Source organism: Bubalus bubalis, chromosome 5, assembly GCF_019923935.1.
Source record: "Bubalus bubalis isolate 160015118507 breed Murrah chromosome 5, NDDB_SH_1, whole genome shotgun sequence".
Taxonomy (NCBI): domain Eukaryota; kingdom Metazoa; phylum Chordata; class Mammalia; order Artiodactyla; family Bovidae; genus Bubalus; species Bubalus bubalis.
The window spans coordinates 74,170,254-74,188,235 of NC_059161.1; positions in this window are offsets into that span (position 1 = coordinate 74,170,254).

Genomic DNA, 17,982 nt, shown 5'->3' on the forward strand with positions numbered 1-17,982 from the left:
TCTAAGTCACTTATGCAAGGAACTGACTTAAGTTTCATGACTTTGAAAAATGCTGCTACCTCCATTTAGGTTAAAGGTCTAATAGCTTTGACCATTTTGGGAGAACTGTCAGTAGTTATATGTCCTAAATTTGGCGGGTTTCATATGAGCATTGTTAAGACATTACAGGACTTCCACGGTATTCCAATGGTTAGGACTCTGGATTTTCACTACCCAGGCCCAGGGTTCAGTCTTTGGTCAGGAAACTAAGATCCTGAAAGCCTCAAGGTATGGAGAAAAAAAATAAAAGAAGAAAATCCCACCTCCCTTCCAAAATATTATTAAACCCCAGAACTAAGTTGTGCTTGTCATGAGCATCATGATTAAGAATTTTTCTATCTCATCAAAATTTTTGAGACCTGATGTGAGCAGACTTGGTGACTGGGGAATTCACTGATGTTCTGTGCTGATTTCTGAAAATAGCTGAAAATTCTGCAGCTTAGCTGGGCCCCAGTCTTCTCCTGGATAGCATATTCAAAAGCAGAGACATTACTTTGCCAACAAAGGTCCGTCTAGTCAAGGCTATGATTTTTCCAGTGGTCATGGATTGATGTGAGAGTTGGACTGTGAAGAAAGCTGAGCATAGAAGAATTGATGTTTTTGAACTGTGGTGTTGGAGAAGACTCTTGAGAGTCCCTTGGATTGCAAGGAGATCCAACCAGTCCATTCTAAAGGAGATCAGCCCTGGGTGTTCTTTGGAAGGAATGATGCTAAAGCTGAAACTCCAGTACTTTGGCCACCTCATGCGAAGAGTTTTCGCATTGGAAAAGACTCTAATTCTGGGAGGGATTGGGGGCAGGAGGAAAAGGGGACAACAGAGGATGAGATGGCTGAATGGCATCACCGACTCGATGGACGTGAGTGTGAGTGAGCTCCGGGACTTGGTGATGGACAGGGAGGCCTGGCCTGCTGCGATTCACGGGGTCGCAAAGGGTTGGATACGACTGAGCGAGTGAATTGAACTGAACTGAAGTCTTCTCCTGAGAGCCTGCTGCTAGCGGGAAGCACTGTTTCCCTCTTCTGCCAGCTCTGCCCCAGAAGAGACAGGTGAAGACTGGTGGGAAGGTGAGAGCTTCTGTGACTAACAGAGTGGGAACTGCCTCTTCCTCAACCTGGACCTCAGCAAATGAACTGGCGTCAAGGAGAAAAGACAAGTATATCTTTTCTTATTGCTTTTCTCCTCACTGCCTTCAACCCCAATGTGATACAGCATCATGCTTAAGATCAAAGGTATGAGATCAAGCCCTGAGTCTTTGGAGTGTGAGCACTGACTCCAAGACCCTACACTACCAGAGAACTAAACCTAGGGAGTGTCAAATTGTGAGAACTCACACAAAGGAAACCAATTGAGTACAAGACCCAGTATCACACAATCACCAGTAGCACCCTGTGCAGGATGCCTCATTCAAACAACAAACAAGACAAAAATACAAAGCTAATCATCAGCAGACAGGATTACCACCTCACTCAGCCCTGACCATCAGAGGGAAAAAAAGAAAACACTCAGTGCAAATCTCACCTGTAGGAAGCTTAGACAAACCACTGGACCAAACTTCAGAGGGCAGAAACCAAAAGGAAGAAATAATTCAACCTTGAAGCCTGGGAAAAGGAGACCTCAAACACAATAAGTTAAAAAAAAAAAAATTAAAAGGCAGAGGAGTATTGCACAAATGATGACCAATCAGGAAACAAAGAATTCCAAATAATTGAAGAGGAAATAGGCAAACTACCTGAAAAAGAATTCAGAAAATGATAGTAAAGATGATCAAAATCCTTGCCAACACAATGGAGAAAATGCAAGTATCAATTAACAAAGAGCCAGGAGAATTAAAGAATAAACATACAGAGACAAAAGGATTACTGAAATTAAAAATGCTGTAGAAGGAATCAATGGCAGAATATCTGAAGCAGAAGAATGGATCAATGAACTGGAAGATAAAATGGTGGAAATAATTGCTTGAAGAGCAGAATAAAGTAAAAAGAATGAAAAGAACTGAAGTTAGTCTCAGAGAACTCTGGAACAATATTAAATGCACCAACATTTTATTATAGGGGTCCAAGAAGAGAAGAGAAAAAGAAAGGATATGAGAAAATTTCTGAAGAGATTATAGTTGAAAATTTTCCCAACATGGAAAAGGAAATAGTCAATCAAGTCCACAAAGTGCAGACAGTCTCATCTGGATAAACCCAAGGAGAAACACACCAAGACACATACTAATCAAACTAACAAAGATTAAACACAAAGAAAGAATATTAAAAGCAGTAAGGGAAAAGCAACAAGTAACATACAAGGGAAACCCCATATGTTTAACAGCTGATCTTTGAGCAGAAGCTCTGCATGCCAAAGGAAGTGGCAGGATATATTTAAAATGCTGAAAGGGAAAAAAAAAAAAATCTACAACCAAAATTACTCTACCCAGCAAGAATATCATTCAAAATTGATGGAAATTAAAATGCTTTTCAGACAAGTCAAAGTTAAGAGAATTCAGTACCACCAAACCAGCTTTCAACAAATGTTAAAGGAACTTATGTAGTTGGGAAATAAAAGTGAAGAAAAAGATCTACAAATGCAAACCACAAACAATTAAGAAAATGGCAGTAGAAATATATATATATATATATATATATATATATAAATAATTACTTTAAATATAAATGAATTAAATGCGTCAACCAAAATACACACACTGGATCAATGGATACAAAAACAAGACACATATATATTCTGTCTAAAAGAAACCCACTTCAGACCTAAAGACACATATAGACTGAAAGTGAGAGGATGGAAAAATACATTTCATGCAAATGGAAAGCAAAAGAAAGCTCAATTAGCAATCCTCATATCAGACAAAGTAGACCTTAAAGAATGTTACAAGAGATAAGGAAGGACACCACATAATGATCAAGGGACAGATTCAAGAGGAAGATGTACAATTGTAAATATATATGCACCCAACCTAGGAGCACCTCAATACATAAGACAAACACTAACAGACATAAAAAGAGAAATTGACAGAAACACAATAATAGTAGGAGACTTTAACATCCCACTTACACCAATAGACAGATCATCAAAACAGAAAATTAATAAGGAGACACAAGTCTTAAATGATACATTAGATGAGATGGATCTCATTGATATCCTCAGGACATTACATCCAAATGCAGAAGAATTCACCTTCTTCTCAAGTGCCTGTGGAGCATTCTCCAGGATAGGAAACCCAGGGTCACAAATCAAGCCTCAGTAAATTTAAGAAAATTGAAATTGTATCAAGCACCTTTTCCGACCACAACACTATGAGACTAGATATCAATTATGAGAAAAAATACTGTAAAAAACACAAACACATGGAGATTAAACAATATGCTTGTAAATAATGAACCAGTTACTGAAGAAAGCAAAAGGGAAATACAAAAATTCCTAGAAACAAATGACAATGAAAGCACAACTCAAAACCTATGGGATGCAGCAGTTCAAAGAAGAAAGTTTATGGAAATATGATCCTACCTCAAGAAACATCAAATAGACAACCTAAATTTATACCTAAAGAAACTGAAAAAGAAGAACAAAACCAATAACTAGAAGGAAAGAAATCACAAAGATCAGAGCAGAAATAAGTGAAAAAGAAATGAAACAATAATAAAGATTAATAGAAGTAAAATCTGTTTCTTTGAGAAGATAAACAAAATTGACAAACCTTTAGCCAGACTCATCAAGCATAAAAGAGAGAATAGTCAAATCAACAAAATTAAAAATGAAAAAGGAGAGCTTACAACAGACAATGCAGAAATACAAAGGATTATGAGACTATTATTAACAACTAAGGGACATATTTTTAGAAAAGTTCAATCTTCCAATACTGAACCAGGAAGAAATAGAAATTATGAACAATCCAATTATGAGCACTGCAATCAAAGCTGTGATCAAAAATCTACCCAAAAACCAAAAGCCCAGGACCAGATGGCTTCACAGGTGAATTCTATCAAACGTTCAGAGATGAACTAATGCCTAGTATTCTAAAACTCGTTCAGAAAACTGCAGAGGAAGGAACATTCCCAAACTCATCCTACAACGCTACTATCACTCTGATACCAAAACCAGACAGAGAAAACAAAACAAAACACTACATGCCAATATCAGTGGTGAACATAGATGTAAAAATCCTCAAAAAAAATTCTAGTAAAAAGAATTCAACGGCATATTAAAGAGCTCATACACCTTGATCAAGTTGGGTTTATTCCATGGATGCAAGGATTCTCAGTATATGCAAATCAATCAATGTGATACATTATGTTAACAAATTGAAGGTAAAAAACAATATGACAATCTCAATAGATGCACAAAAATCCTTTGAGAAAAGTTAGCACTCACGTATGATTACAAGTCTTCAAAAAATAGACATAGAAGGAACCTACCTCAACATCAGTTCAGTTCAGTCCAGTTCAGTCACTCAGTCATGTCTGACTCTTTGCGACCCCATGAATCTCAGCATGCCAGGCCTCCCTGTCCATCACCAAGTCCCGGAGTTCACTCAGACTCACGGGCATCGAGTCAGTGATGCCATCCAGCCATCTCATCCTCTGTCGTCCCCTTCTCCTCCTGACCCCAATCCCTCCCAGCATCAGAGTCTTTTCCAATGAGACAACCCTTCGCATGAGGTGGCCAAAGTACTGGAGTTCCAGCTTTAGCATCATTCCTTCCAAAGAAACCCCAGGGCCGATCTCCTTCAGAATGGACTGGTTGGATCTCCTTGCAGTCCAAGGGACTCTCAAATGTCTTCTCCAACACCACAGTTCCAAAGCATAAATTCTTTGGTGCTCAGCCTTCTTCACAGTCCAACCTCAACATAGCAAAGGCCAACATAGCAAAGGCCAACATGACAACAGCAAACATTATTCTCAATGGTGAAAACCTGAAAGCATTGCCCGTAAGATCAGGAACAAGACAAGGGTGTCCACTTTCACCACTATTATTCAACATAGTTTTGAAAGTCCTAGCTACAGCAATCAGAGAAGAAAAAGAAAGAAACACAATCCAGATTATTGAAAAAAAAAAAAAGAAGAAGAAGAAATAAAGCTCTCACTGTTTGGCAGATGACATGATACTACATATAGAAAACCCTATAAATATTATCAGAAAATTACTAGAGATAATCAGTGATAGCAAAGTCACAGGATACAAAATAAACACACAATTCACTTGCATTTGTATATACTAACAATGAAATGTCAGAAAAATAAGAAATCAATCCCATTCACCATTGCAAAAAAAAAAAAAAAAAAATTATCTAGGGATAAACTTACCTAAGGAGACAAAATAGCTGTATACAGAAAATTATAAGACACTGATGAAACAAATCCAAGATGACATAAATGGATCAAGAGATATTCTATATTCCTGGGTAGGAAGAATCAATATTGTGAAAATGACTATCCTACAGAATCAATGTGATCCCTATCAAATTATCAATGGCATTTTTCACAGAACTACAAGAAAATATTTCACAATTCATATGGAAACTCAAAAGACCCCAAATAGCCAAAGCAGTCTTGAGAAAGAAGAATGGAGCTGGAGGAATCAACCTTCCTGACTTCAGATTATACTACAAAGCTACAGTCATCAAGACAGTATGGTACTGGCACAAAAACAGAAATATAACCCAATGGAACATGATAGAAAGCCCAGAAATAAACCAATGCACCTATGGGTGCCTTATTTTTGGCAAAGGAGGTAAGAATATACAATGGAGCAAAGACAGCAACTTCAATAAGTGGTGTTGGGAAAACTGGAATGCTACATGTAAAAGAATGAAATTAGAACCTTTCCTAACACCATTCACAAAGCAAAACTCAAAATGGATTAAATACCTAAATGCAAGACCAGAAACTCTAAAACTCTTAGAGGAAAACATAGGTAGAACACTTGATGACATAAATCAAAAGAAGATCCTCTATGAACCACCTCCTAGATAATGGAAACAAATGCAAAAGTGAACAAGTGGGACCTGATTAAACTCAAAAACTTTTGCACAGGAAAGGACACTATAAGCAACATGAGAAGACAACCCTTAGAATGGAAGAAAATAGCAGCAAATGAAAGAACTGACAAAGGATTAATTTCCAAAATATACAAGCAACTCATACAACTCAATACTAGAAAAACAATCAACCAATGAAAAATTGGGGAAAAGACCTAAAGAGACATTACTCCAAAGAAGACATACAGATGGCTGACAAACACATGAAAAGATGCTCAACATCGCTCATAATTAGAGAAATGTAAAGCAAAATTACAATGAAATATCACCTCACACCAGTCAGAATGGCCGTCATCAAAAAGTCTGCAAACAGTAAATGCTGGAGAGGGTGTGGAGAAAAAGGAATATTCTTGCACTGGTGGTAGGAATGCAAATTGATATAGCCACTATGGAAGATGGTATGGAGAATCATTGGAAAAGTAGGAATAAAACTATCATATGACCCAGCAATCCCAGTCCTAGTCATACACCCTGAGGAATCCAAAAATGAAACAGACACATGTACCCCAGTATTTATTGCATCACTGTTGACAATAGCTAGAACATGGAAGCAACTTAGATGACCATCAACAGATGAATGGATAAAGAAGTTGTGGTACATATAAACAATATAATATTATCCAGCCATAAAAAGGAATGCATCTGAGTCATTTCTAATGAGATGGATGATACTAGAGCCTTTTATACAGAGTGAAGGAAGTCAGAAAGAGAAAGCTAAATACTGTATACTAACACATGCATACGGGATCTAGAAAGATGATACCAAAGGATTTATTTACAGGGCATCAATAGAGAAACAGAGACACACACATATATATGTGTGTGTGTGTGTAAGGCATAAATGGCTTAACTTTTCCACACAATTTGTCCTGTAAATTGTCAGCCTTATCATTACACTGAGTAATGCTGTTTGTCTTCAGTAATGTTATTTTTGGTAATGGAGTGTGTGGCATGATTTTTCTCCAGCATTCAAGAGATAATCCCTTATAAACTTTCCATTCCTAAAAAGTTTTAATGAAGAGAGGATATTTTTTCAATTCTTATGTAATTTGATTGTACATTATAATTATTTATTATATTTTTGATACTATTTTATTAATCTGGGGAATTTCCAGGTACCTCACGGGAAAAAAATACCACTGGAAAGAAAAATATAATCAAATAAAAGTCCCTGTACTACTCTGTGCTCTTATCTTGGCAGTGGAAAGCACATTTCTAAGAAAAGACTTAATTTCAACAAGTCAAATATCTTCAAGGTAAATGTTGCCCTAAAACTTGCCTTGTTTTACAGCCATAGAAAAAGTAGATTTTTAAAAAAGCAGCCAAAATTTTTCTCTAATTGATCAGAGCCAAAGGGTTCATGATTCTTTTTTTTTTTAATATTGAACTATTATAAAAAATAGAGTGAAACATACTTTTGTGGTTTGTAAGTCAAAGCCAGTCCTTAAATGATATTCAATTTATCATATTAAATTATAAAACCCTGTTTTTCAAACAATATTGAAAAAGAGAGATCAAGAAAAATTACCAACAACTTTTTGAGTATTTTCTTTTTTAAAATGATAAATGGTATTTTACTAAGTTTTTAACAAATTGTGTACAATTTAGAAATACTTGCCAAGTACACCATTCTTGAACCTTTTCTTATAATTGTAAATATTTAGATCACTTCACTATATTCCATAATGGCATTTTAAAGTTTATTTTCCATAAAGGAACAACTGTGAAAAAGATCAAACAGTATCAATTTTATGTTTTATTGCCTTCCAAAGCAATCTGTGGAATTATATAGCTAAAATTTTCACTTCTATTGCAAATGATCAATCACCTGAGACATATTAGAAGCTCTTAATATGACAGACAAAAGAAGACACAATTGGCCAATGAAATGACCAAAGATTTATTGATCTTATTTTTTTTAACATCTTTATTTGCACAACAACAGATATAAATCTTTGACTCTTTCATTAACTTTATACAATAAAGAATTATGGTCTTCCTAGTGGTCATGTACAGTTGTGAGAGCTGGCCTGTAACAAAGGCAGAGGAAGCAGAGGTCAAATTGCCAACATCCGTTTGATCTTTGATAAAGCAAGAGAGTTCCAGAAAAACATCTACTTCTGCTTTATTGACTATGTCAAAGCTTTTGCCTTTGTGGATCACAATTAGCTGTGGAAAATTCTGAAAGACATGGGAATACCAGACCACCTGACCGGGCTCCAGAGAACTCTGTATGCAGGTCAAGAAGCAACAATTAGAGCCAGACTTGGAAGAACAGACTGGTTCCAAACTGGGAAAGGAGTACATCAAGGCTGTATATAGTCACTCTACTTATTTAACTTCTATGCAGAGTACATCATGCGAAATGCTGGGATGGATGAAATGCAAGCTGGAATCAAGATTGCCGGGAGAAATATCAACAACCTCAGATAAGCAGATAACACCACCCTTATGGCAGAAAGCAAAGAACTAAAGAGTCTCTTGATGAAAGTGAAAGAGAAGAGTGGAAAAGCTGGCTTAAAACTCACCATTCAGAAAATGAAGATCATGGCATCCAGTCCCATCACTTCATGGCAAATAGCTGGGGAAACAATGGAAACAGTGACAGACTTTATTTTCTTGGGCTCCAAAATCACTGCAGATGGTGACTGCAGCCATGAAATTAAAAGATGCTTGCTCCTTCAAAGAAAAGCTATGACAAACCTAGACAGCATATTCAAAAGCAGAGCCATTACTTTGCCAACACAGGTCCATCTAGTCAAAGCTATGGTTCTTCCAGTAGTCATGTATGGATGTGAGAGCAGGACCATAAAGAAGTCTGAGCACCAAAACACTAATGCTTTTGAACTGTGGTGTTGGAGAAGACTCTTGAGAATCCCTTGGACTGCAAGGAGATCCAACCAGGCCATCCGAAAGGAAATCAGTCCTGAATATTCATTGGAAGGACTGATCCTGAAGCTGAAATTCTCATACTTTGGCCACCTGATGCAAATGAGTGACTCATTTGAAAATACCCTAATGCTGGGAAACATTAAAAGCATGAGAAGAAGGGGACCACAGAGGATGAGATGGTTGGATGGCATCACTGACTCAACGGACATGAGTTTGAGCAAGCTCTGGGAGTTGGTGATGGACAGGGAAGCCTGGAGTGCTACAGTCCATGGGGTTGCAAACAGTCAGACACGACTGAGTGACTGAACTGAACTGAATGAGAAAGAGGGTAAGGGAAGTAGCAAGGTGTGTATCTGTGTGTGTGTGTTCTTAGTCTTTCCTAGTAATGGTGCTAACTTCTTTATCTGGGTTCTTTGATTTAATTAAAGAACTCTCCATGTTAGAAATGTTTATTTCTGTTTTAATATGAAGATATGGTCTTCAAATTCTGCCTTTTTCTGCTTCCTAAACACATCCTTTTACTACCTGCCAGAATGGTCATTCCGGAATAGCAGTGAGGCCAATGAGAAGTGCTAAAGAATGTCTTCAAGGCAGCATGTGGTAGATGGGGTGTGGAAATTAGCCTAAGAGTTATCTGGGTTTGAATCCCAGTGCTGCTACTAGTTAGCTAGATTAACACTTGTTCAGAGTTATACAAATACTCCAGATGCTCATTGGTTTCATTGTCTGTTAAATGAATGTAATAAGTTCATGTACATAAAGATGGGCTTCCCAGGGGATGCAGAGGTAAAGAATCTGCCTTTCATTGTAGAAGAGGCAAGAGACTCAGGTTCAGTCCCTGGGCTAGGAAGATCCCCTAGAGAAGGAAATAGAAGCCCACTCCAGTATTCTTGCCTGGAGAAATCCATGGACACAGGACCCTTGTGGGCTACACTCCAAGGGATCGCAAAGAGGTGGACACGACTGAGTGCATGTGTGCGTGGGCACACACACAAGTAAAAACTTAACGAGTCTAGAATCGCCAGATGTATTTAATATCAGTTCCTTTCTTCTCCCTACCTCTAATTAGAGACAATGGTGATCAAGTGCGGAGTCAGCTGGCTTTGGGGAAATTGATGGAAGAAAAGAGCATGTGTGGGACCGTCCTGAGAGGTAAAGCTCCCTTGCTGGAGGAGAGTTGAGGTGTGTGGCCTGATCCTTTGCAGGGTTCCTGGTTCAAGGACTGAAAAGAACATAACGTAAGGAAGGAGTGAGAAAGAGGGAAAGGTCGGTAACAGATGTGTATGTATTAAAATAGTTAAGTTAATGTAATTAAAATAATTCAGGGGAGATTTGAATCAGAACTGGTGGAGATGGAGGTGGGGTGGGTGGTCAGATTCTGAATGTTGATCTGCTGCTGCTGCTGCTAAGTCACCTCAGTCGTGTCCGACTCTGTGTGACCCCATGGACGGCAGCCCACCAGGCTCCCCCGTCCCTGGGATTCTCCAGGCAAGAACACTGGAGTGGGTTGCCATTTCCTTCTCCAATGCATGAAAGTGAAAAGTGAAAGTGAAGTCGCTCAGTCGTGTCCGACTCTTCGCGACCCCATGGACTGCCGCAGATGTTAAATGGGAAAGGAAAGAAAGTGGGGGATTAATCATGATTATCAGCTTTTTGTCAAGAAAAAACTGTAAGGAGTCTATGGGATTATGAAGTGAGGCAAATTGGGGCAGAGAAAGATCTCTTCTCTTGAGTTGTTGGCACACTTCAATGTAACTCACAAGTTCCAGGCAGAATATTTGGGAGACCCAACAAAGTGATATTGAAATATGAGACCAAACATCCATTAATTGCCTATACAAGATGAAGTCATTTTCATTTTATATTTACTTACATTGTAATACTGTAAGAATTTCTAAGGGTGTTATTCATTTCAAAATTTTTCATTTAAAGATAAAATTAATATTCTAACAGACATATTCTTGAAGAATAGTATTACCAGAACTAGAGGAAAGTAAAAATAAAATGATATTATTTGAATAATATTTTGTAAATGTTATGCAAGTGAACTTTCTGTAGATGCCTTTGATTATCAACTTTTTCTCTTCTCATTTTCTGCCCTTATATTTATAACATGAACCACCGATGGGATTGAGTTTGTTGTTGTTTAGTTGCTAAGTTGTACCTGACTCTTTGCAACCCCATGGACTAGAGCCCTCCAGGCTCCTCTGTCTGTGGGATTTCCCAGGCAAGAATACTGGGGCGGGTTGCCTTTTCCTTCTTCAGGGGGTCTTCCTGACCCAGAGATAAAACCCCTATCTCCTGAATTGGCATGTTGTTTCTTTACCTCTGAGTCACCAGGGAAGCCCTGGGAATGAGTTCAATGGAACTGGAAGTCCCAGGAAAAACATACTGGGAGAAAATAAGATTTATGGGTATGTACATCATTGTTTCTAGATTATTTCACATGTTAATCAATACAATCTGTTGTCATTATAAGGTATATAAATAGTTAAAGTAATTTAGATTCAAAGATGTTTTAGGGTCTTGTCTTAGTTTACTAGGGCTGCCATCACAAAACACCACAGACAGAATGTTATTCTCTCATGTTCTGGAGGCTAGGAGTTAAGATCAAGTTGGTTTTTCTTGAGAAGTCTGTCCTTGGCTTTGAGATGACTGCCTTCTCACTGGGCTCTCTCATGGCTTTCTTTCTGTGTAGATATGGAATTAAGACTCCAACAGAAAAGTGTAGGAGGACAAAATTAAGTTCATAACACTCAAATGGCTATTAAACAATAAAACTGGGATTTTCCTTCTCCCAGACTCCACAATGCAAGTTGTGCACATGTAGTGTTTGACGTCAGACTAAGGCCTGAGACTAGAGATAGAGGTAGGAGCATACAGTGGGAAGGGAGCAGGAGTCACTTGAAGAGTCTTATGTAATGGAGATATATAAATGCTGATACTTAAATTATTGCTTACTTTTCTTGGAGTCAAATTACCTGTAGGCCATTTAAAAAATTTGGTTTTTGAATTAATATTTCATTTTTATTGAAGTCGAGTTGATTTACAATGTTGTGTTAATTTCAGGTGTACAGCAAAGTTGTATATATATATATATATATATATATATATATATATATATATCTCCATATGTATCTCTGGGTTTCCCTGGTGGCTCCACAGTAAAGAATCTGTCTGCCAATGCAGGAGGTGAGGGTTCAAGCCCTGGGTGGGGAAAATGCCCTGGAGATGGAAATGGCAACCTGATCCAATATTCTTGCCTGGGAAATCCCATGGACAGAGGAGCTTGGTGGACTGCAGTCCATGGGTTTATAAAGAATCAGACATGACTTAGCAACTAAACACACACACACACACACACCTCTATTTTTTTCAGATTCTTTTCCCTTAGAGGATATTGCAAAATATTGAGTATAATTCCTGGTGCTATACTGTAGGTCTTTGTCAGTTTTATATTTTATATATAGTATTGTGTACATTTTAATCCCAAACTCCTAAGTTATCCCCCTTGCTTTTCCCCTTTGGTAACCATATATTTGTTTTCCATGTCTTTTGGTTTGTTTTGTATGTAAGTTTTTCTGTATCTCTCTCTCTCCCTTTTTTTTGTTTTTAAAGAATCAACATATACACAATACCATACGATGTTTGTCTTTGTCTGTCTTACTTCACTTAGTATGATAATGTCTAGGTCCATCTATGTTGCTGCAAGTGGCATTATTTCATTCTTTTTTATGACTGAATAATATACCCTTGTATACATGTCCCACCTCTTCTTTATCCATTCCTCTTTTGATGGACATTTAGGTTGCTTCCATGTCTCAGTTGTTGTAAAAGTGTTGCACTGAACATCGGGGTGCCTGTATCTTTGTAAATTATGGTTTCCTCTGGATGTATGCCCAGGAGAGGTATTGCTGGGTCATATGGTAGCTCTATTGTTAGTTTTTTAAGAACCTCCTTACTGTTCTCCATGCTGGTTGTAGCAGTTTACATTCCCACCAATAGTTTAGAAGGGTTCTCTTTTCTCCACACCCTTTCCAATCTTTATTATTTGTACATTTTTTGATAATGGAATATTGGACTGGTGTGAAGTGGTATCTCACTATAGTTTTGATTTGCATTTCTCTAATAATTAGAAATGTTGGGCATCTTTTCATGTGTCTGTTGGCCATGTGTATGTCTGCTTCAGAGAAATGCACATTTAGATCTTCTGCCCATTTTTGGATTGGGTTGTTGTTTTTATTTTTTATATTAAGCTTCATAAGCTGTTTTTATATTTTAGAGATTAATCCCTGGAGGTTAATCACATCATTCACAAATATTTTCCCCATTCTGTAGGTTGTCATTTCTTTGTTTTTGGTTTCTTTTGCTGAGCAGAACTTTTTAAGTTTAACTAGGTCCCATTTGTTTATTTCCATTACTCTAGGAGTCAAATTCATAAAGATATTGCCGTGATTTACATCAAAGTGGTTCTGTGTATGTTTTCCTCTAGTTTTATAGTATCCAGTCTTACATTTAGGCTTTTAATTCCTTTTGAGTTTATTTGTATGTGTGTGTGTTGTTAGAAAATGTTTTAGTTTCATTCTTTTACATGTAGTTATCTAGCTTCCCAGCATCATTTATTGAGGAGACTGTTTTTGTTCATTGTATATTCTTAACTCCTTTGTTGTAGATTAATTCACTGAATGTGCATGTGTTTATTTCTGGGCTCTCTATCTTGTTCCATTGATCTGTATTTTCATTTTTGTACCTGTGTGTCATTTTTAAATTAAAATATAATGCTTCTTGCAAAACCCCTAATTAGTCTTCTGGGAAAAGGCAAAATATAGCAGTAGTGTAGAAGACTGCAAAATTGACCATCATCATCAAGCTATAGCAATGTTGTGCTTCTCTTCAGTCACAAATATAAATCTTAAATATTTAGAGCAAACTTAAAAATTTGTAAGAGAATAAAGGTTTACAAAAAATGCAAACTGTGCCTTGGGACCTCTGATATTCCAAACTTTCTTTTTACATATTCATGATCCTATTTCTTATATCTCTGAACACTGGATTCATTTTTCTGCTTTAACTTTTAAATAAAATGTGAAACTATTTACACTAAAGAGTATGAGATAAACACTGGCCTAAAAAAAAAAAAAAGCTGTTTGTGCATGTATGTGCATGTGTGTATTTCTGTGTTGAATTAAACAATGCTTTCATTAGATGAATTGAGATCCAAAGAAAAAATTTTGGTTTTGTCCAGTAGATAAAATTAGGTACTTTGAGAGACAGGAGGCCTTTACTAACTTGCTGATAGTATGTCAAGTGAACAATAACTTTTAATGCCTGCATTCAGTGGTCTTTTCCTCTTCAGGAGATACAAACACAGATTTAGATGTAGATATAGAAATGGTGAGATATCCATGAATATTCTGACCTATCATAAGATGTACAGATCAGATCAGATCAGTCGCTCAGTTGTGTCCGACTCTTTGCGACCCCAAAATCGCAGCACGCCAGGCCTCCCTGTCCATCACCAACTCCCAGAGTTCACTCAGACTCACGTGCATCGAGTCAGTGATGCCATCCAGCCATCTCATCCTCCATCGTCCCCTTCACCTCCTGCCCCCAATCCCTCCCAGCATCAGAGTCTTTTCCAATGAGTCAACTCTTCGCATGAGGTGGCCAAAGTACTGGAGTTTCAGCTTTAGTATCATTCCTTCCAAAGAAATCCCAGGGCTGATCTCATTCAGAATGGACTGGTTGGATCTCCTCGCAGTCCAAGGGACTCTCAAGAGTCTTCTCCAACACCGCAGTTCAAAAGCATCAATTCTTCAGTGCTCAGCCTTCTTCACAGTCCAACTCTCACATCCATACATGACCACAGGAAAAACCATAGCCTTGACGAGACGGACCTTTGTTGGCAAAGTAATGTCTCTGCTTTTAAATATGCTATCTAGGTTTCTCATAACTTTCCTTCCAAGGAGTAAGCGTCTTTTAATTTCATGGCTGCAGTCACCATCTGCAGTGATTTTGGAGCCCAGAAAAATAAAATCTGACACTGTTTCCACTGTTTCCCCATTTATTTCCCATGAAGTGATGGGACTGGATGCCATGATCTTCGTTTTCTGAATGTTGAGCTTTAAGCCAAATTTTTCACTCTTACCTTCACTTTCATCAAGAGGCTTTTTAGTTCCTCTTCACTTTCTGCCATAAGGGTGGTGTCATCTGCATATCTGAGGTGATTGATATTTCTCCCGGCAATCTTGATTCCAGCTTGTTTCTTCCAGTCCAGCATTTCTCATGATGTGCTCTGCATATAAGTTAAATAAACAGGGTGACAATATACAGCCTTGACGTACTCCTTTTCCTATTTGGAACCAGTCTGTTGTTCCATGTCCAGTTCTAACTGTTCCTTCCTGACCTGCATATAGGTTTCTCAAGGGGCAGGTCAGGTGGTCTGGTATTCCCATCTCTTTCAGAATTTCCCACAGTTTATTGTGATCCACACAGTCAAAGGCTTTGGCATAGTCAATAAAACAGAAATAGATGTTTTTCTGGAACTCTCTTGCTTTTTCCATGATCCAGTGGATGTTGGCAATTTGATCTCTGGTTCCTCTGCCTTTTCTAAAACCAGCTTGAATATCAGGAAGTTCACGGTTCACATATTGCTGAAGCCTGGCTTGGAGAATTTTGAGCATTACTTTACTAGCTTGTGAGATGAGTGCAATTGTGTGGTAGTTTGAGCATTCTTTGGCGTTGCCTTTCTTTGGGATTGGCATGAAAACTGACCTTTTCCAGTCCTGTGGCCACTGCTGAGTTTTCCAAATGTGCTGGCATATTGAGTGCAGCACTTTCACAGCATCATCTTTCAGGATTCTCAATAGCTCAACTGGAATTCCATCACCTCCACTAGCTTTGTTCATAGAGATGCTTTCTAAGGCCCACTTGACTTCACATTCCAGCATGTCTGACTGTAGGTCAGTGATCACACTATCGTGATTATCTGGGTCGTGAAGATCTTTTTTGTACAGTTCTTCTGTGTAATCTTGCCATCTCTTCTTAATATCTTCTGCTTCTGTTAGGTTCATACCATTTCTGTCCTTTATCGAGCCCATCTTTGCATGAAATTTTCCTTTGGTATCTCTGATTTTCTTGAAGAGATCTTTAGTCTTTCCCATTCTGTTGTTTTCCTCTATTTCTTTGCATTGATCGTGAAGAAGGCTTTGTTATCTCTTCCTACTATTCTTTGGAACTCTGCATACAGATGTTTATATCTTTCCTTTTCTCCTTTGCTTTTCCCTTCTCTTCTTTTCACAGCTATTTGTAAGGCCTCCCCAGACAGCCATTTTGCTTTTTTTGCATTTCTTTTCCATGGGAATGGTCTTGATCCCTGTCTCCTGTATAATGTCACAAACCTCATTCCATCTATATGTGTGTATATATATATATATATATATATATATATATATATATTTGTATATTTTAGTGGTCCTTATTTGATTTAATTTTAAAATAGAGCTTGCTATTGTTGATCATAGAATCTTCCATGCATAGAAATAAATAGTTTGGCCTTAGAGAATTTTTGCACAGCTTCATCACACAGAAAACTAAGTGACACCAGGGACTCATTCAGTAGTAGAGCACTCAGTAACAGACAAGTAACAAAGCAAACACCCTTAACATATATATATTTACTGGACAAGAGAAAAAATGTCAGAAGACTTTCTCTACAGGGAATAAAAATCCTTTTATTTTATTATATGCTATAATAACATCTCTCCCATTTTCCTGGGAATTTTAATGCTCTCAGTAGTAAGGTAAGAGGGGTATTCTTTCAGCAAAAGACCTAGAAAGCTAGATTTTACAAAAATGGTTCAGGTCATTCTTTTTAAGATTTTTAGTAGGGCAGCCTTAACATCAGTGTTCTGGTTGATTTTTAAAGCTCTTTTTGTATTGCTTTTGAGTTTTAATATTAAAGAATTTGTGAAATTTGGAACAGATGTAGTTTATAAGCACTGAATTTGTTTCATTTAGATATAATGCCTACACATATACCTGAGAGACAAAAAAAATTCAAACACTATATGGAAAGTCTTTGAATTTCATTTATAGAAAAAAAAAAAAAAACTGAAGTAGCAATCATACCTGCATATTTAAATGACATGGTGTACTTTCAATGTTTCTGATGTTTACACCTAATTTTATAATTAAATTTTTGTAATTACTCATACTTTTAGGGCACTGCATTTTGCTTACCATTTGTTTTATATACATTTTTTTTTTCTTTTTGACCACACCTTAGAGCATGTGGGATTTTAGTTCCCCCACCAGGGATCAAACCTGAATCCCTAGCATTGGAAGCACAGAGTCCTAACTACTGGACAACCAGGGAAGTCATTGCTTTATGTATTTTAATTGAAAACTCTATATGTTTTAGCTAAAAAATATTTAAGACAAAAAAATTGAAATTCCATTTCATCCCATTAGGTTTCACTTCTTTCCCAAGGATATGCCCTTGTTTCTATATGCTCTTTTAGCCATTTTCCTATGTTTCCATAGTAATTATGCATATTCTTTTTGTTTTCATAAACGTCATCATGCTATGCATACTATTATCATCATGTTCCCTTTCTAATGGCAATGCTATGCTATGCTATGCTATGCTATGCTATGCTAAGTCACTTCAGCCGTGTCCGACTCTGTGTGACCCCAGAGATGGCAGCACACCAGGCTCCCCTGTCCCTGGGATTCTCCAGGCAAGAACACTGGAGTGGGTTGCCATTTCCTTCTCCAATGCATGAAAGTGAAAAGAGAAAGTGAAGTCACTCAGTCGTGTCCGACTCCTAGCAACCCCATGGACTGCAGCCCACCAGGCTCCTCCATCCATGGGATTTTCCAGGCAAGTGTACTGGAGTGGGATGCCATTGCCTTCTCTGTCTAATGGCAGTACCATTATTTATTTAATGTTTCACTTCATAGGAAAAGGTAAAACTATAAGATACTGACTTTAGGATATTCTGGTATTTAA